General features: G+C 40.0%; 1 protein-coding gene across 1 annotated transcript in view; it reads right to left on the bottom strand.

Moving 5' to 3' along the window:
- LOC120783171 (caM kinase-like vesicle-associated protein) overlaps window positions 1–16,660 on the bottom strand; it is a 32,245-nt gene extending 15,585 nt beyond the window's left edge. The window contains exon 1 of the mRNA XM_040115944.1: window positions 16,532–16,660. The gene's annotated coding sequence lies outside the window, so the exon portion shown is untranslated. The remainder of the gene's footprint in view (window positions 1–16,531) is intronic.
- Window positions 16,661–27,070: the final 10,410 nt, after the last annotated feature.

Raw genomic sequence — 27,070 nt, 5'->3', positions numbered from 1 at the left:
AAGACATGTCAAAACTCCTGTACCTTTATGTCATTTTTAGTCCCATGCAGAGAATGTGGTGAATCACAACATAAGATTCTGAATGCCGTAAATACAGAAACAGCTCAAAAAATGTATGATGAATGGTTAGTGCAAAAGTCTCATCAAATCCATCCTGTCTGCCGAGAAGTCTGGTGAAGTCTGCCTGACAGCGGTGAAGACGGCATTGACATGACTGCTTACACACACACATGCATACAAACACACATAGTTTGGTGTCAACACTACCGTACTGTAAACAATTACAAACCTGAAAATTCCCAGGTGTCATACAGAAGTCTAAGTATGGGTGAAAAAATTGCCAATGTAGAAATTTCAACTTGAAAATAAGGTATTAGATTAGCTCCACAGAAATCACCACAACCACTAATAACACTAGGGCTGCAACTAGAGCAATGTGTATGCTGTTACTATGAAAAGCACATTAAATTAAATTATTGGACAATTTTATGTGGAGTTAGTGGGGACTTTTATTTCAAAGGGTACAGGTTAACACATCCAGTGTTATTTATGTGCTATTTAAGGTTTGCTATTTAATAATTTATACACACTACACTAAATGTTGTTTATATGTTGGGTATGGGAGTACATATGGTTTCATGTAGTATTCATACTGTTTCCTATAAAAGGGAATGTTCTGTGTTTTAACAGGAAGTACAGTACTTATTTTATTTTATGAACTTTATATGTTGCATTTCCACTTTTCCCTGAGAGACCATTCATTTTCCTCACTGTTTCGTTCTCTGTAGTTTTGTTGCATATGTAACATAAAGTTACTTTAAACAAGCATTAATAAAAGCAAGTTAACAGAATGATATTTTTTAGGTTGTTTTGTTATTTTTTATGCAAAGATCTGCTTAGGAGAGAAATTTTTCGACTTACGTTTGTAGTGGAACTGCCATCTAGCTTGCCACGGTAGAGTGTACTGTTGTGATCATGTTGGTTAGCATCAAACATTAATGTAAGTTACCTTGCTCATCGTATTAAATAGACATAGAGAGCATTTATGCAAGGGAGGCCCCGTGAACTCCGTTTCTCTACAATTTGCAGGGACGTTATGCTAATGCAATTTGATATTGCCATTTGAGGTACCTTGGCAATAAATTGCTAAAAGATAATCCCTCCGTGAAGTATGGTCCGTGTCCATAAAAGGATCAATCACTTAGTCTATGAAATGTCAGAAAACAGTGAAAAATTCCGGTCAAGTTTCCAGCGCCCAAGGTGACGTCTTCAAATTGCTTGTTTTGTCTGACCAATAGGTCAAAACCCAAAGATTCCACGTTTCAATTGCATTAAACAGAAAAAGGCAGCAAATCCTCACATTACGAAGCTCGAACTAGAAAATGTTTTGCATTTTTTGCTCAATAAATGACTTAAACAATGAATTGATTATGAAAATTTTTGGTGATTAATGTTCTGTCAATTTAATAACCTCCTCGTGTGTAAATCCCTACTCGACGATGTACTTGAAAGCCACAATGTGCTGAATTACAAAAAAAAGGACTGTTACAGAGATCAACACAGTCCCATGGATCCAAATAGGAGACACTGAGATTAAACGGCTAGAAGAAACACATAAACAGCACTTATTTTCACAAGTATTGTCACATTTTTCTACAAACAAAAAATTATGCCATCAGAAGAGTTTGAAGTATTATAACAAAATTAAACACACTTTAATGGTGCTATATTTTTAAAACACTGCAATCAACTACTATATTATGTCTAATAATTAGAAGTTACTGTTTATAAAAACGTGAAGAGAAAAGAGACACAAATTAAGAGCAGTATGTTCAAGAAAGCCCATTAATGAAGAGGACAGAAGAAGACAGTAAATTGATAACCTTTGAAAGCAAACAATACTACACCACGGTGAACGCCTCCCCATTGCGGGATGAACTATTTCCTGCGCCCAGCTTGAGGGGAATTTTGTTGCACTATAACTGAACCGCAGCAGAAGGCAACCTTAGGGTGTCTAACTCCATATCGTCCAATATGTACACACTAGCGCGGACTCATGACATTTCTATCTCACATTTGGTATTACATAATTGTCTTGTTAGACACACAGCATTACTCTCTTTGTACAATAACAGTGTGTGTGTGTGTGTGTGTGTGTGTGTGTGGGAGGGTGTTAAGAGTGCAGACCCATCTTGTAAGTTATTAACATAGCTAGATTTCCAAATGGCAGTCACATTAAAATGCCCCTGATACCTGTATGCCTGCAAGAGAAGGAGTATATTGATCAGCTGTGAGAGATCACCACCTTTTCGTCTGCAATAATATTTGCAGTTCTTTTCTCAACTGATATTTCTTGATGTTGGAAAGATGCAAGATCACATTAGCTGAATAAAGAACTCCTGCTAGATCTTTATCTGCACACCCAGCAAACTGTATGCTCCATCTCAGTCTTTGTCTCTTGCTCCCTGGTTCCATCAAGTCATCATCTGCAGCGACAGCCACCACTGAAACTAATCTCATCCAAAACCTAAACCTGCTTCCACCAGCTTCCACCAAGCTAAAACTTAGGATGTTAGTACTTTATGAACTCCAGCAGTTGCACCTGTACGGCTAGTGTTTTTTTAATTGCAGATTGAAACATGTTATGCACAAGCTTCAAGCTGATGCATCCAAAATCAACAGAAAAACATCAAAGACATGCGCATTGAGAACATGCATCTGTGCAAGGTGAAAATGTCTCAACTTGAGTGAAAAACTTTGCGCTTAGCCTGAGACTATGAATCTGCTTGTTAAAGTAAACAAGGTGGAAAAGGAGAGAGACTGGAGGATAATACGATAATTTATGGTTAGTTCTGAGATTGGTTAAGGGCTAGGCAAATAGCTAAAATCTTGGTTATTGGCTTATCTTGGTGAATTCACATAAATTGCACAAATGGTCCATAAAGACATAAATAACACAAGGCGAAAATTATTTTTGCTTTCTGAATAAACCTATAACCATATTACATTCTACAGCCATGCTAGCAGCTCTGGTAGTCTAAACTTAGGCACATTGGTGCTTTGAGCTCAATGCTAGCAAGCTAACATGCTCACAGTGACAATTTTTTGATTTTTAGCTTTGTTTAAAGGTTTAGTTTACCATGTTTTTTTAGTAGCATTTTAGCATGCTAACATTTGCTCTTTAGCACTAAACACGGTACAGCTGAGGCTGATGGGAATATCATCAATTTGCAGATATTTGGTCATAAACCAGAGTTTGACAAATTAACATTTTGATGCGATCATGGCTCTACATGAAAAGTCAGGGATACAAGTCCCGCTCTGGGAAACATTAATGTTTGGATAAAATTGGTGCCGATCCACTTAGTAGAGGTTGTGATATTTCATTGGATAATTGAAAAAAGGGACAAAAGGAAAACTCCAAAAGGAATCAAAAAAGAATCACCAATGTCAATAGAATTCATCCTGCGAAACCATGAATGTCTGTAACAAATTTCATGGCAATCCATCCAATAGTTGTCAGGACATTACACTGAAAACCAAAAGGGTCAACCTTTGGTCTTTTGGTCCTATGGTCTTAACCCATTAAGTAGAACCTGAGATATTTTAGTGGATAAGTAAAAACCTTGACCTGCTTCATTAGGATTCATCCTCTGAGGACCATGAATGTCTGTACAAAAGTTCGAGGCAATATTTTAGTCTGGACCAAAGTGGTGGAACAACTGACAAGACCAACAGACATTGCCATCTATAAAAATGCTACAAGGTCTCATTAACAAGAAAAGACACACATGTATCTGTGTGAAACTGATGTCATCTTTCTGGCAAAGAAATCAACATCTCTCCTACAGACTGCAGAAACAAAAACATGAAAAAAAATTTTCCTTAACTCGAATATGACAACAAAATCTTTTCAGTCAGCCTCTCCTTGTCCTCTCACCCAGTTTGTTGTGTTTTCCTCTTCTGTGTAAAGTAAATAGATTGTTTCTAATGTTATCATTAGTTTCCACTGTCTGTGCATAGCATTGCGTGCTAGCTCCATCTTTTATTCTCTCTTCTCAGTCAGTTTCAACAGCTCTATTCTCCACCGGAGAGAGAGGAGGCTTCTCATATCATCGTATCACTGAACAGAAAATAGGGAGTTCGGAGCATGAAACTGCCTTTGACAGAGGGAGGGGGGCTTAGGTGGGGGTTGGGGGAGGCTGCCGCTGATGCTGCACCCGCAGCCTGATGTTTAAAACAAGGCAGATCTGGAGGGTTTTATCTGAAGCACAACTGAGACTGAAATGCACCATGATGAATACAGTGCTCAAAGGCAATGCATGTGTGATGAAGATGCGGGTCTCTTCATGGTTGAGATTCATTCTTTCTGATGTCTTTTTGCTAATGAAATAGCCTCAGTCTACAAGTAGTGAGGCAGTGCAAAGGCTGCAATTTTAAGCAAAATTTAGCAAATTCGAAATAAGTTATGTACGAAAAGAACAAATCATACCATATGATGCTGAGATTTACATAAAATATACATAAAGAAAAAGCAAGCTAATAACATGATATAGTTGTAGAATGAGGTCAGTAATTTCAAACATGAAGCAAGTGTTTTAATACAACTAAGCAGTACGGATCTGCTGTCTTGATCTTGTGACTAACTGCCATAACTCGAGCTCTGGGTGAGTAGATGTTGGTATTCAGCTAAACCAGTGAGTCAGCAAAAACAGGAATACTGCAGTGGAAGGTTTAATGTTGTGCAAAGGCAGGGTAAACTCAGATGTCTGAAATCCACCTGGCTCACTCCACTGTTTTTCCAGCTGGAAACCATCATCAAGTCACCACTATGCAGTGTAACACATGAAAGCCAGTTAGGAAGTACTGATTCAGCCTTGTACACAGGCCTCCTCATTGTTCAGAAGTCAACCGGTTTTAGATTTCATCAGGTCTCGATCCAAGTCCTATCTTGAAAGCTATCCGCATGTTCATTTAAATTCTCTTTTATTCAGAGAGAGCAAATAAAACTCAACAGCATGAAGAGGCTTCATGGCCAGGGCACCATGCCGCTGCTTGTTAGAAGTGTGTTTCGAGGTTCTTGGAGGGAAGAGGAACTGACGGGTTGGACTGCTGCAGAGCTGTTGTTGTCTGAAGGCTTGGTGTGAAATCAAAGAGAAGTTTCTTTCTAACGCTTGCTGCTTTGTAGAGAAGCCTAGAAAATGGAACAATGATACTGTATCAGTTTGTGTTAGTTTATGTGATGGTTGTCTCTTCTTTCTGCTGATTTATTTTGTGCTGCAGCACCATTAACGACGTTGGGTTGAGATTTCAAGTATTAAGCACAGTCACATCATGTTCTTTATTAATCCTACTTTAAATATTTCTACTAATTTACCACTTCTGTAAATCTGTGATCCTGTTGGAGGTTTTAATACGTGAACCATTACATTAAATGCACACATATAACCTGAGGCAGAAAAAGTATATTTTATGTGTTTTATGTGCACATTTGTGTGTGAATGCCTGTGCACACCTTAATTTTGCAGTTCAGTTAATAATGACTAACTTATCTTTTTAATACAAGCTTTAATTTTTTTTCACTACTGCCACCAATCCTGACCTCTGCTGTCTAATCCTAAAAAGTACTGGGTTCTTAAATAATCAACTAATCCAGATTTGCTTCAGGATCTTCAATATTTAGACTTAGTCGGTCAACAGGGCACACTCTGTTCGAATGAAACTGCTTTTATTTTGGAGACAAAGACAACAGGACAGAGAGTGGTATTTTGGCAGTACACTGGTGCTGGAGCTCGAATTGAACTGTTGGCCAAACAATAAACAATAAGGTTTCATTTTGCTATTGATTGTCAATTAAATGCTCCAAATATGACATAATGATATGCATGTGTTATTGGTATAAAAAAGCCAAAAAAGAGACCACAGTATGGTCAGTAATAAGCCATATTGTTATTAGTTGTGTGTGAGTTGCTTTCTTTAGCTATGTCTATTTTTTAATCCCAAAGCAATGGATTAGTGGGTACACATTGAGAGCTACATTGGTGCTTTAGATTCTGATTGAAATATTACACATTAATTAGATTCTATTGCTTTATTGCAAACTCTTGTGGATCGAGAACGGTGATTGTCTGAGTCCTCATCCAAAATAATCAGTCATATTTTAATGGCTTGTTGCACCAAATGCCAATACATGTGTATCAGAGGGGATTTGCAAGCATTGTTGATCAATATTGGTAAATCCATTGCGACCTCAAAGGCTGCAAAGTTTTCACACATTTAAAAAACAAATCATTCACGGAGTTTGTTTTGGTAAAATGCTTCACAAATTACACATTTCAATATAACAAGTCATTTGTTTTTCATGGTTGACTGGGTCAGACTGGATTGGCGCTCGTTTTACTATTTCAACAATTTATTTGCAAATGGGAGCATAATATATGAAAGAGCATGAACTCGCACATGTTGTCTTTAACAATGAATGAAGAAAACACTCATTACTAGTCAGTGATATTTAAAATTGGACAAGATTGATTAGTCAAAGAAAATGAGTGGGTTGCTTAAACAGCAGTGGTCTGTGTGACAATGAGAGTGTGTATTCTGTAGTCCACCCTGCATTGTGTAAAGTGTGTCAACAACAGATGACACAGTCACAATAATTTAAGGTGATAATAATGAACATTACTGAACAAAAAACTACTGAAACTTAAGAGTATAATTTATGAGACAAAAAAAATAAAATCATTTTTTAATAGTCATGAAAAATACATGACAACAGAAAAATGTAAAAGCCAGAAAACTAAACTAAAAAGGCTTTATAATAAAAAAGCCTATTTAGTCATAGCGCTGGAAGAAATATAACTTTACACCGACCAGTCACATATATATGTGTGTACATATATACATACACATACACACACACACACACACACACACACAAACACACACACACACACACACACACACATATATAAACACACATAATGTTGTTGGGGCTGATCAGTGTATATTATTTGAAAACAGTATGGCTCAGTCATGTAGTGGTGCAGAAACTAAATTTTTTGAGATGTTAGGGTAATAAAATGAGTAACATTTTAAAAAGTATATTTTTGTCTCTTTGTCTGATGAATGCTATTAAAATAGTTCTATGCTGTGGCACTTCAAGGCAGAGGGCTAATTAGTATGCATGTGTTTCAGACCGGATTTGTCATAACAGTCTAAAGTACATTAACCTGATCTGAGAGCCACACTCTCCCGTGGCACAACTGTGAGCTGAGTAAAGGAAAGTTTCATATTCTCGAATACGTTGTGTGTGTATTTGTGTGTGTGCTCTAGGGGGTGGGGGTTGCTATTGTAGATGTACAGTATTTTTGCAGGATGGAGTTTGTGAAAATAATAATGTTTGTAGCTCAAACATACTGTGTATGTTTGAGCTGGATGAATAAAACACGTTAGCTATTAGCTGTTCCACCCCAGCAATGATCACAAAATATGATGTGGGCCTGACTGGCCGTGTTCAAATGAGCCATCAGGGAATGGCATTAATTAGATAAAACACGACTGGTGCAGACGCAGCACTGCAGCTGAAATATCCAAGATGTTTGCAAAGGTCTTTAAAACATATTACATTTAATAACTCCCTTCGTGTTTGTGCATCACTTATAGAGCTTTGGCTGCAAAAAGGAACAATAATCACACCAGTGCAGTCCTTAAATGGGGATACTATAATAATTACTCTCTCTTTTTGTCTGGAAAAATATTAGAGGTTAATGCGTTCTAGTTTCCACCTTGCATTTTCACAAAAACCTACAGTATTTTAATTTGTAATGTAAGTCAGTTGTGTAATATTCTTCAGCGCCTCATCATATTTACAAGCTATTCTCTCGGGGGGAGAAAAACCAGCAGGATGTGGCATGCGTAATCTCTCTTGACAGAATGTTCATGAAAATTAAGATCGTGTCACTTCTGTTTGCTTTTGGATACTTAGCAAGCCAGCTTGCACTGAATTTTCTAGCTGCTTTACAAATGACACCAGAGTGGAGCAGCTGTGTGCAGGTAAAGGATGTCAGAGACACAGCTGAGTGACTTCCAGCAAATCCGATAATATCATAATGGCAGACTGAATAGGACCGCAGCAGCTTAAAAGTTTCGAATGAGTGTAGAGGCATGATAACAGCCCTGTCTCCATGGTTACACAGCGGTCGCATGGGTGAAACAGCAGAAGAGGACCACCTCTGTCTGTAAGAGATGACATGTTCTTCGTGGAGAGAGAAGGGCACACGCTCTCATTCCTCAGACCGGGAGGAGTACATGTGTTAAGGTCCACTGTAAGCAAAGACCCATTGAGGGGCAGTGAGCTGTCCTGCATATGGCCTTGACAGTCCTGGTGGAATCACAGTACCGCCTGCCCACCAGTCCGGCCCAACTGCTCCTCAGCAGAGCCAAGCAAAACCCGCTCCCCATGCGGGCTAAGTTTCCTGTTGTACAGATGCAAAACACAGAGCCGCCCAAAAAATGTCATCTAGTTTGCATTTCATCCACTGCTTAAATTATTCTCGGCATTCACTCATGTTTCACACCCACAGTGGGATCACATTTGTCCTTCTCAAAGGGAAAGAGAGCATGATCCAACCTTTACAGGTGCTGAACAGCACTCCAACTCAGATCCAATTACTGTACTCTATGTATCAAAGCATGTTATCTACTTCTAAATCCAGGTTTACTTCTAGGTTAAGCATCATCATCATGTTAAAAACCTACTTTTAGAACTTTACTTTTCTTTTTTGGGGGGGTCATGCTTAAAACAAATAGAGTACTAAAAAAAACAGTAGAAAAAGAACTAATGACACATTTGTCTACCTCCCAACGATTTCATATCAGCAAAATTTCAGGCAGGATGTGCAAATCATGTACACCCCTTCAGAAGATTATCATCTGATCCCAAAAAACACCAATGACGATCAGTACATCAAACACAGCTGTCAACACCTCATTTATTACTGCAGTGTCTTGCCTCCCTTTAGAAAAAAGTTTGTTTTTGACGTAAATGTAGAACTGCATACTGTGTATATGAGCATACTGTGTTTTGGATTACATGATTAGGGCCATCCTCATAAAGATTTCATACAATATTACCATCTACCTGTCAAAAATATATGGAAAACATAATAAAGTGTGTGAATTTTGTATGAAAGTCCACAAACACTGTTTCAGAAAAAAAAAATTAAACTCAAGGTCGATTTAGCAGGTGTTTAGTGGAGCTAAATATTATCTTCATCAGCAGATGGAGTTTGACCAGTTTTTATTTGATGGATTGCCACTCAATTTTACACAGGCATTCGTGGCCCCTCAGTGGATTAATCATACAGACTTTCCCTGTATTTCCCTCGCACCGGCAAGTCAAAGTTTTCCCTTACGCAGTTTAGTTTACTTATTTACTGGATGGTTTGCCACAAAATTTTGCACAGCATAGCATTAAACATTGAGCCTCTACACAAACACTGTATGTTCATAAACAAAGTACAAAATGGAGCATTTTAGAACATATACTGTATGTATATTTATTGTTCTTGTAGTTCCTTATCAATCTAACATACCTGCTGTCATTAAGCATCAGTATTGCAGACCATTAAAATATCTTCATGATGGCTGACGGCAATGTTCCTGGTAAAAATATCGTCCAACTTTGCAGGCACAATAAAGCCAGCCTGAACTGACTGACTCCTTTAAAACCATGCTGCATTGGAACAAAGGTGTTTTCACAACACAAATGTTTGTTGGGAAAATTGGAGCCATAACACCGAAAAGCCCATGGGGTTGGTCTTCTGATGCAAGATTGACCTTTCTCGTATAAGTTAATGTGACGGGAAGAGAAGGCTCACTGCTCTACAAAAAACCTACTATCCACCACAAAGCTGGACTCATGCTTCTTTTCCTCCCACGTAAATGAAAATAGCCTATCTCTGAGGCCCTTCGCCAGTCAATAGTAGCAGTCTGTACCTAAATATACTTTCCTCTGTTTTCTTGCTTTGTCTAGGGCAGTGATACAGTTAATCTGCTCTCGGTGTGTTGGTGTGCTCCATGAGGAGAGAGCGAGAGAGAATGAGAGAGACAGAGAGAGACAGAGAGAGAGAGAGGCTTACGTAACACTCTGAGAGAACAAGCAGGGAGGTGTGGCAAGGAGCCAGGTGACTCAGAACATGTGACAGGGGGTCAGTGCAGTGGGAAATGGCAAGAAGAATGACTGAGGTTTGAATCCTTGTCGCTAATGGAGGCGTCCACCTCCGCCAAGCTCTTTTCTTGAATCCTGTGATTAGCTCATCTGCAGCCTTGTGTTAAGCTACGTGCCTTCAGCCTTTGAGCTCAGGGTTTAAATATGCCTTTGTGAATTTGTACTTAGCATAAAATCTCTATTTATCCCAAAATATCCAGATCCGGTTGTCAAGAAAAAGTTACTGTGTTTGTTTATGCCACTTGACGATGAGGTGTACACAGTGCCACAAAAGCTGCTTATTAACTGCCTTGATGTAAGACGGCTTGGCCGTTCTGCTTTATGTGAAATCTGAAGTTCTTCCTCGTCACACTTCACAGGCTAATCTGACCATTCTCTGTGCCTGTTGTTAGTTGCCTTGGTTACAAAGTCCTTCAGCATGGCATCATAGTACAGTAGCGTTCCTGCTCAATGCAGAGAGGAGCATCATTCGCTTTGGAGGAGGGTGTATGTTGTATGCTGCATATTGCTAAATTTAGTAGATTTTTTTTTCTCGTTTGTCTTTTGGAGGTCCAGGAGGTTTGTGTATGTCTCTTTAAACAGCAAATAGAGATAAATCATTCATGTACATTACCGCATGGATCAGTGCTACGATTGTGTCCTTCACGCAAGAGGAGCAGGAACAGTTGTTTTGAATGATTTTTATTGGATCTGCTCATTCATGTCTCCCACCTGCTCCCTCAGCCCAGTTTCCTTCGTCCTTTTATCTGCTGACAAGGATTTTTGCAAGGTGCATCTCATTCAGTGAGAAACTGCTGCATCTCACCAAGCAAACTTTAGTCTAATTAGTGATGCACATTCTACTTCATATAAACAACATCTTCCCCAAATATCTACCCTCCGTCGGAGCACATACAAGGGCAGATCCACAGAGGCTGTGAGTTTCAGCATAGTCTACTGTACACTTTTACTCTTGGAAGCTTTCCAGGTTATGAGACGACTCAGGTGAGGAAAAGACTGAGACAACAAAAGGTTACAAGCTCCTGTTCAAAAAGTCAAAAGTTGCCTGCGCAAGTACCAAGCCGTTTCCCCTTTCCTTCTCCTCGTCCTTTTTTTGCCAGCAGCCAAAACTAAACTGATGCACCTTTCAAAACTGCAAACTGACAAAGCTAAGCCTCTCATCTGCCTTAAAAATCCAGCTCAAAGGCAGAAAAACGCACAGATGATAAAGTCTGTTCAACCTCCAACGAGGCTCCTCTATCAAGATCTCTAAAAACAGTATTATAATCTATCTTCCAGGCTGATGCCAGAGCATCATTAACTCCTGATTCAAGGGGTCAACCCAAAGCACACTTTCAACCACATCACCACAGTGACAAACAACCAGAGCATGAAGGAGCACCATCGATTGTAGTCATGCAACTGCCGGTTGTCTTCAGGCTCTGTCATGCAACTTTAATGAAAATAGATTTCCCCTGTCCTTCACCTGTGCAATGTGCTTCAGAGACCACTTCAACATGTAAAGGAAACAGTACTAAAAGGGGCCGACAGTCTATTAACCAAATTTTTTTTTTGTCTCTCTAAGAAAATGTTCTGTTTTCCATCTACAGTTGCTGGTATTTTTTGCACTGATCTGATTTTGGTTAGTAACAGAAGATGTCATTAGAAATTTCAACACATTTCATCAGTGTTTTGTGGCATAGAGCAGAACCACGCAGCGGTGACATTACCTTGCACGCTCAAATGTAATGGAAAATACCATCTATTTCTTCAGGGCACAGTCAGCAAACACCACAACTCAATAATAATACCTTCCATCCATCACAGCCTTTATCGCTTCAACCCCTGCTATCTCTACCGCTGTTGTGAATGAGAAAATGACAGAGCAGGGTGACAAACTAAATGGCGATGACAGCAGTGCTCCACATAGGAGGCCCATTACTTCTAATGTACGGTGGAAAGGAGAGGATGTGCCAGATCAAAACCGCGGTAACGTCACCGCATGCCTTTGCATAAGCGACTCGCTCGCAGATGAAAATGTCTACGGTGGCAGCATGAATCAGTGCTGAGGTGAAATATTAATCCATTTCCATTTAAAATTCCCCTTCAAATTTTCTATTTGTGGATGCTAGGCAGGATGGCTCTTTGAAGCCGCATGGTGCCATAAGTAACCCTTTCACTAAAGTAGAGGTTTGAGGGCAAAAAACACTCCTTCCATTTGATTTTTTTTACTGGTCACTCCCTCTGTCTTAATCGTGATTGATGATGTTGATGAAATCAGTCTCACTCGTTTCTTAAATTGTCATTACTTGTTTCCTTCTCATAAACAGAGCTGACAGTGCCACATAGCATTACAACATAACTGCTGTTCCACGCGCCCCCTGATAAAACCCATAATGACTGATGACAGAGTTTATCTCAGTAATTTGTTCCCAGATGCCTGTGACGAGAAGAAAACCAGCCGGAAGACAACAGCACAGATGAAAGGCTGATTAATTCACAGCTGACCCTCCTATGGAGGATATAGAGTACGCTGACGTTGTTTTTTTTCACGAATTACTACCTCCCTCACCAACAATGAATGACAAAAGAAACTTGGTAAGTCTGGATCCGCCCCTGTAACCGGATCGGCACCAAAATTTAATGGGTTCTTCCCTGGGCCGTGCCCCATCCCTCCACCAAGTTTGGTGAAAACTGGTTCACTTTGTTTTTTTGCGTAATCCTGCTGACAAACCAACCAACCAACAGACACAAGTGAACACATAAGCTCCTTGGCGGAGGTAGCGTACTGTGAGGCGTGTTAATAGATAGAGGATGATCTGAATGATAGTTTGTGTAGAGGCAGAGATATTTACTGACACATAATGATTAATAACTAACCAGCAGAGAACAAGTCACTATGTGCATGGATGAGCTCTTATAACAAGGATGTTGACAGTCAACCAGTAATGCATGCATACACTGAATGTTTAGTGAGTTCACTTTTAATGCATCCATCATCTTTGTCACAAATGTGAGCATCTCTTTCACGCTAAGATTATAGCTGCTCAATGTCAGATGCTGCGTGGCATGACAGCTTAAGGGCTGCTACAGGTATCACTGCGGGACTTATTTGCTGTAGTATCCCCCTCATTTTACTCTCACTCACAGCAGGATATTGATCCACTGTAAGTCGAGTGAGCTTAGGCACAGATACAAAAAATAACCCATGTGTTGCTGCAGAGAGACTCCGACTTCATGCTGTCACTTGTTTTTGCTTTGCTTCTTGAGTCAAGTGAGGACAGCGCTGGCTTGGGCTTGATGGCTGGACAGCAGCAGCAGTAAAAGCTGGAGAGGCAATCAAATGGAGCCCATTAGCTAAAATATCCAGAACTGAGTCAGAGAAAATGGTGGTAACATTTCACATATGCAGAACTGACTGTCTACAAGATTGATTTTCCTGGTTTATATATGGTTTGCTCTGCAAAAAGTGATATTTAAAGCATCGTATTCATATTGCATGACACATTTGTGAAATGGAAAACATCTGCAGGCTGTTGGACATGTTTTCTAATGAGCAAGAATGTATCACATCATTTAATTTCTTGTGCTGCAATGTAGTATTTTATATCTTTTGGCTGTTTTTTGAGTAGAGAAAAATGTATACAAACACACACACACACACACATACACACACACACACACACACATATATATATATATATCTGCAGTGGCTGAATATCCACACGCTTTTGATTCCACTCTTCAAAGCAAGAGACTACACTCACAGTCCAAACACTACAGTTCTCATAAAAAGAGCCAATCCTATCTTATTACTTTAGATCTAACCCTTCCACACTTGTGGGATTTTATCTGTGACATAAGTCATTAAACTCTCTTCTCTTGGATAATACAGGTCCCTCAATCATTCTAAAACGCCTGCTACTCTTATTTTCTCACAACACTATAATGAAACAACCACAATGGGAGTAACCCTGGCGCTACAATAATGTCAGCAGCTCTGCCTCATCCCAGTGACAGTTCCTGTGCTTTATTGTCGAAATGTGTACTTCACTCTCCATAGGGAAAATGAATCTGCCTTTCCAGGTAGACACATAAAAGTTGGGTAAACAAATAGCAAAATGGACCAACAAGGAAACTTCTCTCTTATGCATCACTGCACTTGCACAAACAGACCAGAGTTTTTTGATACATTTAAGGCACTGTATACAAGATATTGGATAATCTGTCTGGCTCGCCACATGATCACCTCACTGCAGCACATACCAATTTATGCCCCAATACTGCTGCTCAATGTGTCTTTTGACCTAGTGCAAGTATTCAGTCCCTTACACAGTCCCCTCCTTGACTGCGTAAGGGCACACATGGTGAAGTAAACGGAGAACCACACAAAAGGTAGAAAGCATTAAAAACACTGCATATTGGAACGTCTGTTTTTCTGGAGCCCAGATCTCCGATAAAATGAAAGCAGATGAATGAGCAGATTTTGATCACACAGCTATTTAGGAGAACCTACTGTACTCTACTGTTCTCCGAGTTATTTAATTCCATTAATTTACAGCGTCATTGTTGCTCTCATTTCACCAGTATTAGCAAATTTGTTCATCCGTCGTCACATTTTTGAAGCGGTCCTTACATTTCCACATTTCTCTGCTTTGCCAGCAGCTCACACAGAATCAAGACCTGAGGTAACCCAAACTTGGAGCATCTCTCCCCGGAGATCTCACTGTGTACAAATTGTGAGGCAGTGTTGTAATCTGCTGCGCTTTCCTGTAGCTGCTGCTGCTGCTGCTGCTGCTGCTGCTGCCGCCACGAGGGCCACCTGGGGTCCACTGCAGGTCTGGACTTCTTCTGGGACGGAACAAATTATTACATACAGCTCAGTGGTGACCCAGTGCGCATCTTACATCTTAAAGGGCCCCAAGGACATGACATATGGATGAATGGCCTCAACCTAGAGTGGAAATGTTCCCATGGTGTTTTTTTTTTCTTCTTGTGAGTGTGTGGCTCAGCTGGTTTACTGGGCTGCCAAAGGTACAGACCTGAATTTATATCTCTAGCAGATTACTAATAATGAATGTCAAGTGATAGATTGTTTTAATGAAAGGCTAGAACTAAATGTCAGAGCTCTCTAATGTTCATCTGAGGCAGGGAACATGCAAGAGTTCAGAGAGATTAGTGGCAGTGTCTCACAGGCTGTTACAGTAAAAACCCTGATCTATCAACTGCATGCTGATGGTAGCAGGAGTTATTCCTTAGGAACTTGTGCCTTGGCAGAATGCAAAACACTAATTAGGGCACATTTCCAAAACGTTAATTAATTTGAAAGCCTCCAAAGTTCATCAGTGCACATGTTTTGAATAACAAAAATTACATGTTTGCATTTGGTATTTCATGACTGCTAACCTCAAAAAATCCCCACGCCTTTATAACATCATACACTTGAGGTATAGAAAGGAGGTGGTTCAATTCTCATAAAAGTCCTAATTAGATTTACCGCACTCATCTCTAGAGGTCTGGTATCATCCTGTTCAGCAGTGATTACGTGCCTGAAGTTTCTCTCTGTAGAGCCACAACACATGAAGAACCACTACAGACACAATGTCAGGTAACATGCTGACTTTTGGCATGGTACTGTCTGTCCGGTTTTTCACATTAAAAGTTTGTGCTGTGGGGGGGGGGGCAACATAAGTCACTAAAAATGATCATTATATGTCGGAATGTTGCTTAGTGTTGTGGCAGAAGCTTCCCCACAGAGTTGCAGCATCAGCACTTGTGTGTGCCTGTGGAGTCGGTGAAGACTCAGTGCTGTAATAAACTCCTGGAATATTAGAACTCAAAATCTCAATGTTTTCTGTTCATGCTTCATTTATGCCCACTTTATTTTTGCAACTGCAAACTTTGCAAAGTATTTTCAAATAAAACAGCTCACTGGCTTTGTGTTTGGTGTCAGTTTTAAGGAATGTTTTTGTGGATGTGCTTAGATTAGTTTTGGAAACCTTTTTGTACAATCAGGTTTGTATGAAATAGATCTGCCGTTTACCAAATGGCGTAGAATCCGTTTAAATTTGTGTTTAAGGCTTTAGATCTAATGGTAGGTTAACTGATGCGTTCTTTCACAAGTCCACTAACCTTCATTCTTTATAATATTATGTAACAAACTTAAATGGTTAGTGTTCGCGTTGTAGACAGGTAAAAATGCATCGCTAGAGGGAGAAAAATAATGGAAGTCATCATGTTGGGTTTTTTTTGCGCATCCTGTTGTGAGTTCCTTGATTCCGAAATGTGAAGGGCTGTTCAGAAAAAAAAAAAATCCCAACTTACCTTGACACCAAATTCCGCCTCTAAACGTTGGATCCAGCGGCTGCCAAAGTCGAGTGTGTCCTCGGAGAATCCAAGCCCTACTCCCGTTACACTAAGCGTTCCTGTGAAGTTTAGAGAGAGCAAAGTACTTGCACATGAAATTCTTGCGCTCCTCTGCTCTGGAGTACTGTGGCTACCATCTGTTGTGCCTGTGCGCGTCGAGCTCAGCGCGGTGAAGAGGGGAGGAGGAGAGGAGAGGAGAGGAGAGGAGAGGGAGGGGGTTCAGTGTCCAGGGCGCACACGGCCGGAGAAGGGTCAGGGACAAGTCTGAACGAGTTCAAACCCCAACCCACCGATCACACCGTGTTTTAGAGCTTACAGAGTGCGATGAGCCGCCCGGGGACTGTAGATGATCATCGGCGCACAGTGCGGAGGACGCACCTGCACTCACTGTCACTTACCTACCATTTTACCTTGGACAGTGATACTTGCCTTTTTAGACAAATATGAATCTTTAAAACAAATCAGTTCCCGCCATACTTCACAGTAAATTCACTGATGGAGGTGGTCGGTATTACATTTAGCCTAAAAGAAGAATTTACGACATGAAAGTTTGAACATACTGGTTCATATTTACCAATATATCATTAGACTACCTGCTATTCTACAGACATGCTTCATTTTAGTTTGTGTGAAGTGTGGACTGATTCATAAAAGCAGTACATGCAAACGTTAAAAAGACATGTTGAGTAGAAGCGTGAGTATAAGAAAAGGGAAAGAGGAGAATTACTTGATATTATCATCCAGACAAATGTGACCAATGTGCTGGCAGGACCAGACTCCTGCCAAAAGGCAGCTGGCAAATCAGACCTCCTGCTGCTGCTCTGTGGGCTGGGCTTGATGAATTAATTTTTTTTCCCATTTCATCCTATAAAAAGAGAATAATGAAGTAAAATAATTAATTGGCAATTTTTTTTTTTTTTTAATTATACAAGTTACATTCGGGCAGCAGTGGAAAGTGACTGTACTGTTCTTAAGTACAACGTTGAGGTTAACTTCAGTATTTCCATTTTACGCGACTTTATACTTCTACTTCACTGCATATATAAGGAAATACGATACTCCACAACATTTATGTAACAGCAATAGTTATTAGTTATTTTGAAGATCAAAATCATACACACAAAACGTCTGATCAGTGTCTAAAATATGATGCCACAGACTAACCAGCAGTATATATACTAGTTATAATTAGCCTACAAGCAACCAGCTCAAACATGAAATTGCTGCATACACAATAATGCATTAGTGATATTAATCCAATAATATATAATAACACTCTTACATGGGACATTATGTTTCCTAATGAATACTCTAAGTCCATTTACTTGCTAATGTTTTCTTATTAGTACAATTATAAGTGGAGGACTTTAACTTGAAATACAGTATTTTTATAGTTTGGTATTTCAACATCTTAATACTTCCTTCACCACTGTTTAAATGCAAATTTAAATAACTGAGTAAAAGTCCACTATTATGCCGGTGGCACACTCCAGACTCCATACAGTTTGGGTCTCCTGAGTTGGTTTGCAGTCATTCCGACCTTTTGACAAAGTCCAGATCATCCTGACTTTCTTATCTTTCCTCTGTTGGTCCATTTTGACTTGAATTTGTAGTCTCACTTAAATCCACTGGTATATACAGTGGCCATGCAAATAGTTTTGGTCATACATGTCAAGATTTTTGAGATATCACTCTCTTAAATTTCTTCCTCAAACCCAATAAAGTAAGGTGATTTTGTGGTGCCCAGAGATTTGGGGGGGAAAATGACCAGAAGAGGTGCCTGGATGTTACTCTGGATACTGTTTTCTCTGTAGAAAGTAGTTCCAATGACAGCGTGTACTGACGTAGCGGCAGAAATCTCAGAGATGTACTGTATATACGAAAAACTGGCCAATTAAAACAAAATCTGCGTGGCTCATTTCCAAGTAGTAAGTGAGAAAATCTGTTTGTTTTTTTTCCTATAATTTGGGTGAAACAACCCCTTAAACTGCCAAGTCAAGCATCTGCAGCAGGAATCTGATTGTTGCTCGAGATGAAATCGTGCTCCAATATTCTGCGACGTATCCAAACCCTCAAGGGTACACATGTCCACACATATTGCAATTGAAGCGTGACAGGAAACATGCAGGAAACAAAAAAACTGAAAAGAGTGGATGCTCGTGGATTGAACCAATGGATACTCAGAGAGCAGATGGTTTCCCTAAATGTGACAGATACTGTACGTTGCCCCACATATGTTGACAACTATGAAATCAAAGGTCAAAAGAATCCAGTTGCTACTGGAGAAAATGGAGTCACATCTAATAACAGTTCTGAGTCCATTATAGGATGCAGATTCTTTATTCTCAGACTGTATCCTTGCCAAGTATAAAATAGCACAAATGTGCAAGCTATGTCTGTTCTATCACCTCCTGCAAAAGGATCTGGATCCCTTCTCCAAACGCTGCTGCCTCCTCACCCACATGTGCTGAAATCTGCTGAGGCAGGTGAAGATGGAGCCTCCCACCCAGGGTGAGTATTTTTGGTGAGGAGCAGACAGACCGTTGACCCTAGTGTGGTTGGGTGCCATCTGCGACCACTGAGAGAAACCAAGCTGCCATACTGCCCATTTACAGCTCCTGCCAACTGGGATCATGGTTCTTCAGCTGTTCACGATGGATTCGCCAGGCTTGATCACTCTTATGATGGAGTGGTGCAGGAGCATCGCAGCACAGCAGGGTCATTTTCAAGGGTCAGTGATTTCTGTTCCAAAAGCTTATAATCCTCCTAAACTACAAACTATTTTTTAAACACTGATGACTGAGTCCTAATTTGGGGACAGTCTTTGTCCAAAGTTGCCACTGAGTTCACCTTCTTCAAGAGATCTTAATAGGATTTCGGTCAATTTTTGGTTTGTTGCATAAATCAGAACAGTCTATATGCATTCAGGAAGCTGAATGAGTGCATTTTTGATGACACACAATGCAAATAAAGCAGTACATGCACCTGTCAAGACTGCCTGTCCACAAGACAGGTCTGAATATACAGCAGAATGGCAGAATTGTAACAAGTGTAAAATAAGACAAGATTAGCAATGCCAACGGGCTTGGGAGTAGTTGAAAACTGTGCACAGAGCAGTGTCTGATGTGTTAAACAGTCACAGTCACTTTGTCGCCTGTCACAACCGCATCGGTGATGTAATGAAGCCGAGCAAGGAGCTATTGCAGAATGTAAACTCAGCTGTCATCTCTCAACAGTAGGACAGAAGAGACAGCTGGGGATCTGTCACCAGGATGTCGTGTTCTTTAGGGCAGAAGTCTTTAGGGCAGAAGGATTTCACTGCTCACGTCTTGAGCAATAAAATCCAGAACTACATGCCACGTTTGGTGGTTTGGGACTCAGTCATACAGTAGAGGTTAGAATTTCTTATCAATTAATTGTCAACAAGGAGTTATTCCTATGCATTTTGTCTGTAATGTGTGTTTTATCTCCTCTCAGTCCAACCACAGTGTATATAGCTCTTTGTCGTCTTGCATAAGAGATTCTGATCTCACTATTGCAGACATTCTGAGGTCTGCACTGCTACCCATCACATGGTCTATACAAAATGTTTTGTTTTTTTTTACCTAAAAAGTTCATTTCTTTGTTGTTTTTCTTTCCTCAATCAGCTTCCCAATGCTTTTTCTTTACAGCGTGCCTAGTACTTTTGGTCACAGACAGACTGTGCTGTTTCACTGTGAACGCCTGATATCACAACACCATCCATGGCCTTGTAGCATTACAGCGCTCAAGCTGGAGTTGCCATAGCAACGGGCGATCAGAGGGGTTATTTCTCTTTGTTTGTGAACATATCGACGAGATGATGGCGAAAAGATGATTTTATAATCAGTCGACAGATAGATAGCATTTTGCACTCAACCCCAACACAACACCAGGCTTTTTTAACAGCCCGTAACAGTAATAAATGTCAACCTGTTATTGTTCCTCATTACTGAAACATGCCAGAACACTAATGTCGGTGTAATCACTGTAATATGCCCCTCTTTTTTTAGTGACCGTCCATTAATGGATGGTTCCTCTGGCAGCGAGCTACTGCATGACAGCATCTCCTGAAACAAGCTTTTCAAGAGGAGCCCAGCCAGGAAATGTGAAATCATGAAGGGCACAGCATGATTTGTTATCAGCCCTACAGAGGGGGTTCTGCCAACCCTTTACTGCCACTTTTAAAGGTCAATGCTAGAGGCATCAGCAGCAATGTAAGGATTATTTTATTAAGTAGATGTTTTAAGTACTGATGCCTGTGGAAAAACACAGTTTAAAAATGGTTTATGGTAAATTTTTTGTTTTTGCTTGGTAAAGAGTGTGTGTGTGTGTGTGTGTGTGTGTGTGTGTGTGTGTGTGTGTGTGTGTGTGTGTGTGTGTGTGTGTGTGTGTGTGTGTGTGTGTGTCTCTTTTTTCACAGACAAACACACATTATCATTTTGGGATATTTTGAGACTTCATACTCATCTATAGCTGTTTTGTCTTCTATCTTTTTCTCTCGTCTCTCTCCGTCACCATGCAGAATCTTGTATCATTATTCCTGGGAGAGAAGACCTTACGAAGCTCTGTGATTCCATGACACGGACATTGTTAGAGCAAGGCACATCTGTCCAGAGGAAGGATGAATGTTTCCCCATCACAGTCCATCACAGCACTCAAAGGCCTCTTTACAGCCTGTAGATTCATACACTACCCCCTTTTTTTAGCATCCTGCATCATAGCTAGGGGTGAAAATTAAATTAAATTAGAACAACTGAGAGGCTGCAGACAGTATGGGTAGGATCTGGTTTTTACTGTTGTAAAATACATCAGAAGAAAGTGCTTTTGAACATTTTTGGTGGCAAAAAAGTTCATCTGCAAGGAACAATATGAGAACTTGCTGCCCTCATAGAATATATTATACTTTATTTATTTACTATGCATTTAAATATACTGTCAGCCAGAGTTCTGTCTGTTGCTACTGGTGTTAACATGTCAAAATAGAAATCGAGGGCTTGTCAAATATTTTTTAATCCTTCAAATTAAATCGACAAGCCAACTGTTAAATGTCCCCGAGCACTGAACAAATCCCACCGAATCAGTGTATCTAAAATTTCAAATATATCTCAGCAGAGACATTCTCATTTAGGATGAATGTGTAAATGTGTAATATTAGATTGTGACAAAAAATTGAGTTTTTTCATGCTAAAATGAAATTCTGAGTCTTACTAGTTATTCCTCACTTATAAAGCTGATTACTCTGCTGCGAGTGGGTTTGTATTGAACATTTAATTACCAGAGCTCAGAAGATTTCTCAATGCAGTCATAAAGCCAAGTGGAATGATCTGTTCAACATTCACATGTCTTCGTGTCTGCTTATTTATGGCAGGTACTGCATATTAGTACTTGCCAAGATTCTCGGTGCTATTTTTGGCTCCTGTGAAATAACACAGTAAGCTCATTTTTGTCAAAGGCTTTGAGGGCTTAGTTTAGATTATATGAATGAATACCGATGGTCACTGTGGTGATAAAGCTCCACAGATTTACTTCTGCAACTTCTGTAACAGAGAGAAAGGCTGGAAACGCTATGCAAACGTTAATAAAATCACGAATCAGTTGTTATAGTTAAAGGAATTGACTGACATTCTAGGAAAAGCACTTTCATGTCCGTACAATAGAGAAGAATCTGTTTAGCTTAGAAGATGTTTAGTTTAGCTTATCTTAAAGGCTGGAAACGGGGATAAGCTAGCCTGGTTGTTTCAAAAGGTAAAAATCCACCTACCAGCACTAATAAAGCTCACTACTTAACACCTTATATCGTATTTGTTTAATCTGTATAAAGTCTTAAACCCTTACAAACTTTTACAATTTTGCAGGGGGGGTTATAAGCATGGCTATTCCATAATATGGAGAAGTGACTCTGTGTCTCCAAAACATGTTACTTAAGGACTTTGTTTTTTGTAGGGATTAAACAAATGCGATATAACATGTTTATTTGTGAGTTTTGCAGGTGCTGGTAGATTTTGTTACCATCTGACTCGTGGGCTAAATGTTTCCCCCTATTTCTAGTCTTTGTGCTAAGCTAAGCTAACTCGTAGATGGCTGTGGCTTCATATTTACTGTACAGACAGGAGAGTGGTCTTGATTGAAGTAATCAATTTAATTTGGTCTATATCAGAATAGAATGAGGGAAATAGTCACAGATTATCATTTTACTGTTATAAGACCTGAATAAATTATGAGTAGAGAATATGATTTTTGGAATTATACCTATCAGGATTGCGCACAGGCAAACGTGCATGGGTGTCATTCAGATACGTTTGAATGGTGGTTTCTTTTATACTTGAACGTAATACTTTGATTTTCGTCTTTTGGTTTTTCGTTTTTTGATCCACCTTCCAACCAGAGTTGGATCAGCCTTGAGACGCAGGTCCGCACAATGCGTCGTTGAGATCTGGGAGGCGTGTGTGTCAGCTCCTCTGACAGACAGACAGTGCGACAGAAGGTATGTATGAACAGGGACAATGTAGCAGTCTTATTGTTTGGCATACACCTGTAAACAGGCCTCATCTTTGGGCTTCCTGCAGAGGCTGTTTAAACTCGATCTGTGATGTGGTTAGTCGTGACAATATGTAACAAGCATATAGCAAAAACAGTCACGAAACAGTATGGAAATGACACAAAACATTTTAAGAAATAGACTTTACCATATGGGGTCATACAAAGGAGAGATATTGTTTTTATCATATACCAACTATTGTGTTTAAAGGTCATTATCATAAGATGTATTTGCATGTCTCCAACTGTGCGTTTGTCTGAGAGACTGCGAATCTGTGTGTGTGACAGAAAGGGAGAGAGCATCTAAGGGGTAGCTTCAGTTTGCATTAAACATGACAGGGATTACATTTCAGAGCAGTTTAACTTGTTTGTAACTACCTGCCAATGGCTAAAGCCAAATTTCAGTTACTAAAATGATTCTTTCCAGGGAGTAGTGTTGTGTTATCTACCGAAAAGATGGCTCAGATACATTTGATGCCTGCCAATCATTAGCTACTTTTGTATAACCTTTTTCAGAGGCAAACAGGGATAGAAGAGTCCTGTATAGTTTTTGAACAGTCCCTTGAAATTATGCTGAGCTACTGTAAAAGTCACCAGCAATGTCTGGTGCCAGGATCTTCGGGTCCATCTGTCAGACTGAGATCATAACATGCGGTTGAAAGGATGCCAACACTGTTGTGTTTCTGTTGTGTGCAAGGAAGTAAGTGAGCAAAGTCCTCTTGTGCAAAAAGCAGAGCCGTCGACTTTATCACCAAAAGATGCTTGCTCGTGTTACATATTACATTATATCAGTCCCTCCAGGATGTCGCGATGTCGCGATCACAACAATTGACGCAAATTCAACCAGGACTTCTGCTTCTCAAACTGAGCAGACAAACTTTTCTACAAATTTGATCAGTCATCGTAGTTTCTCACAAGTTTCACCACTTATACCAGTCCCCCGCATACAACGTTGAGCCATATACAGTACATGTAAGTCCCCAAATTCACTTCCTTGTTCCTGGATGTGAATTTACCAACAAAGATTACTGCTAAAGACCGTGCAAGGCAATTCCCTGATGTTCTGCATGGAAGTACGGGTGAATTGTTTTGTACCGCATGCAGCGTTGTGGCGGAACACAGACTAAAGTCATCAATTGACACTTTTCTACCACAAAACACACCAAGAGAATGGCTGAACAAGACAAATCACCATGACAAACGCTGTTGCATCCAGATCTATTGCAGTTGAAGTGATGAAAGACTGAAGTTGAGTTAGATTAAATATGCATAGTTAGTGGTAATGTTAGTGTAGCATAAATCCCAAAGTGATAAAGGCAATCTTGCTTGTTTGCATGACAAAGTCTCTGTGTGTGTGTGTGTGTGTGTGTGTGTGTGTGTGTGTGTGTGTGTGTGTGTGTGTGTGTGTGTGTGTGTGTGTGCGCATGGGTGCATGGGCTTGTTTTACTATATATGTGGGGCCCAAAATGGTTGTTTGAGGGTTAAGACTTGTTTTGGGGTTAGAATTAGGTTTAGGTTAGGCCTGTGGTAAGCGTTAGGGTTAGGTATTCAGTCGTGATGGTTAAGGTTAGGGTAAGAGGCTAGGGAATTAATTATATCAATGGTGTGTCCCCACAAATATAGTAAAACAAGGTGTGTGTGTGTGTGTGTGTGTGTGTGTGTGTGTGTGTGTGTGTGTGTGTGTGTGTGTGTGTGATAAAGAAAATAGTTTAGGAATAATAAGTCTCAAATAAAATGGTTAAACATGGTTTCAGAGCTCTATTCAAAATATCTACTTGGATGTGTGATAAAATCAGAGATGGAGCGCATGTGTGTGTGAGACATGCAGCTGAGTGGGGCAGAGGAGAGAAATGAAAATAAGCTCAAATAATATCTTGTAGAGGGTAGGCTACTATGGAGTGGGGGAAATAGTGAATTCTTAATGAATTACAAAAACAAATTGCAACTATTCATTGCTAATTTCATTGCAAAAAAACACCTTAAAACATCACATCATGCATTACAATTTTTTGAAATGCTACTGCGAGATCAGGCATTTTAGGCCCCAACAATCCCAACAAAAACAGTAAAAATCCTGGAGGGACTGATTATATTGCTTTCAACTCACTATTCTAGTAAAGGCCTTAAACACAATTGCCCTGCTCCGTTAAGGTCTGAACTACTAAACTGTTTCTAGCCCGCAACTATCAACAGAATGGCCATAGAGGAACAGCTGCTTTCCATCTCATGCCTCACTAAGGTCACTGGCAAACATGACACATTATTGACTTATGGTCGCAAAATTTCAATTTACATGACTGTTTTAATGTCCAAAAGCTTCAGCAATCAGGGGTGATTACTCAGGAAACACAAACATGAGCTCTTACCCTGCATTTGCTCTGCTGGTTTGATCAAGTAAATGAAGACACAGTTCACCAGCTTTCTAGACCCTGTGTGGACAGTCTGAACAGATTCGAAGAGATAGGCATAACCTCTGCCATCCTGCCAGTCTCTCTACTCCGACATGAATTTGCAGATTTGTAATAGCAGTATATAGTCTAGAACTGTAAATGGGGAGTTCCTGTGAAAAGGCTAGTCTGTGAGGAGGACGTTGTGCTCACTGCTGGTGACTATCTAAAGGTCCTCCGGCGAAGAACAGGCTAGCCATGTGGTAAAGGCTGCTTCTCACTTCCATGCTGCTAAAGTACTGCTCCAGGCAGAGGAACACATGTGTAGCAGTCACTTAATGGCAGTACAGCTTCATCCATCAGATGTAGACTGCTTTTTCACAGCAAAATGGAGAGATCAGGGGCATCCAGGTGCCATGTTAGGGAAACCAGTGAGGGATCCGGTCCTTCTCACTGCTATGGCAGGTATTCAACCGAAATCAGACCTGTGTTTGTGGTGGCATGTTGGTTCAGGTAACAGTGAGACATGAAATACAATCCATGAAGTCCAGTTTGAGTGACAGATCAATAAGGTTCTAGGGTGCCAGAATACTCGTGATTTTACAACTCTGGAAAGTTGTCACAGCAGCTACTGTTTTGTTTTTCACCGTGACGACTACAAGGTAAACAGCAGAAATACTGCATTCACGTTACAAAGTAATCTACCAGGAATCTGCTCTTACATGTATTTAATTGGTAAACACTGCGTCTTGTTGGATGATGTTGCTTTGCGTTGCAAAAGTTGAGCCCAGGTCACCTTTTTTGCAGGATGGCATATTTTCACGCAGGGCTATAGATGGTCTGAAAGCAGCCTCAATGAATTCTGTTGGGAAGTCTCAGTTCTCTGAGTGGAGGGGTGTGGGGTCTATAGCAGATAGTATGAAGCTCCTTGCAGTAATGAAACTGGTGAATCCAGACCCTCTCCCCTAAAAATGTAAAGTTAAAGAGATGACACATTTAATTTAATGAAACAAAGCCTGCAAGTTCATTTAAAAAGCCATCTTGAGTCTGCCACTTCACTCACATGAATTTATAACATTGCCACTGAGAATTCTTGATTGGTTAGAAGGTGTGGATTAACTTTTAGTAAACGGACAGTATAACCAGACACCTATGATGTAGCTGTTTGTTTGCCGTTCTTTATTAATGGGCAGGCATTGAACTACGGGTAAATAACACATATAACAATAGATTTCATGAGTTGGCTGACTGAAATATTGTCAAAGCAGAATCATACCGATCATGCTGATCTATGGACTAAAATATTTTTTATTTTTGTTATTCATACATTGTCACCTGGTTTTTATTACTGTTGTATTTGTGTGACTGATGTTGTGTTGTCCTGTCTTAAACTTGTGTTGTTGCCGTCTTGGCCAGGTCTCCCTCGAGAGAGAGGTTGTTAACCACAATGGGATTTACCTGGTTAGATTAAGGTTAAATTAAATTAAATAAAAAATGAGATAACACGAAATGTGAAATCATGCAATTTATTTTTCTGGTTGTTTTGTAATCG

Source organism: Xiphias gladius, chromosome 21 (assembly GCF_016859285.1).
Source record: "Xiphias gladius isolate SHS-SW01 ecotype Sanya breed wild chromosome 21, ASM1685928v1, whole genome shotgun sequence".
In the NCBI taxonomy this organism is placed as follows: Eukaryota; Metazoa; Chordata; class Actinopteri; order Istiophoriformes; family Xiphiidae; genus Xiphias; species Xiphias gladius.
This window is presented reverse-complemented; position numbering and strand designations above follow the sequence as displayed.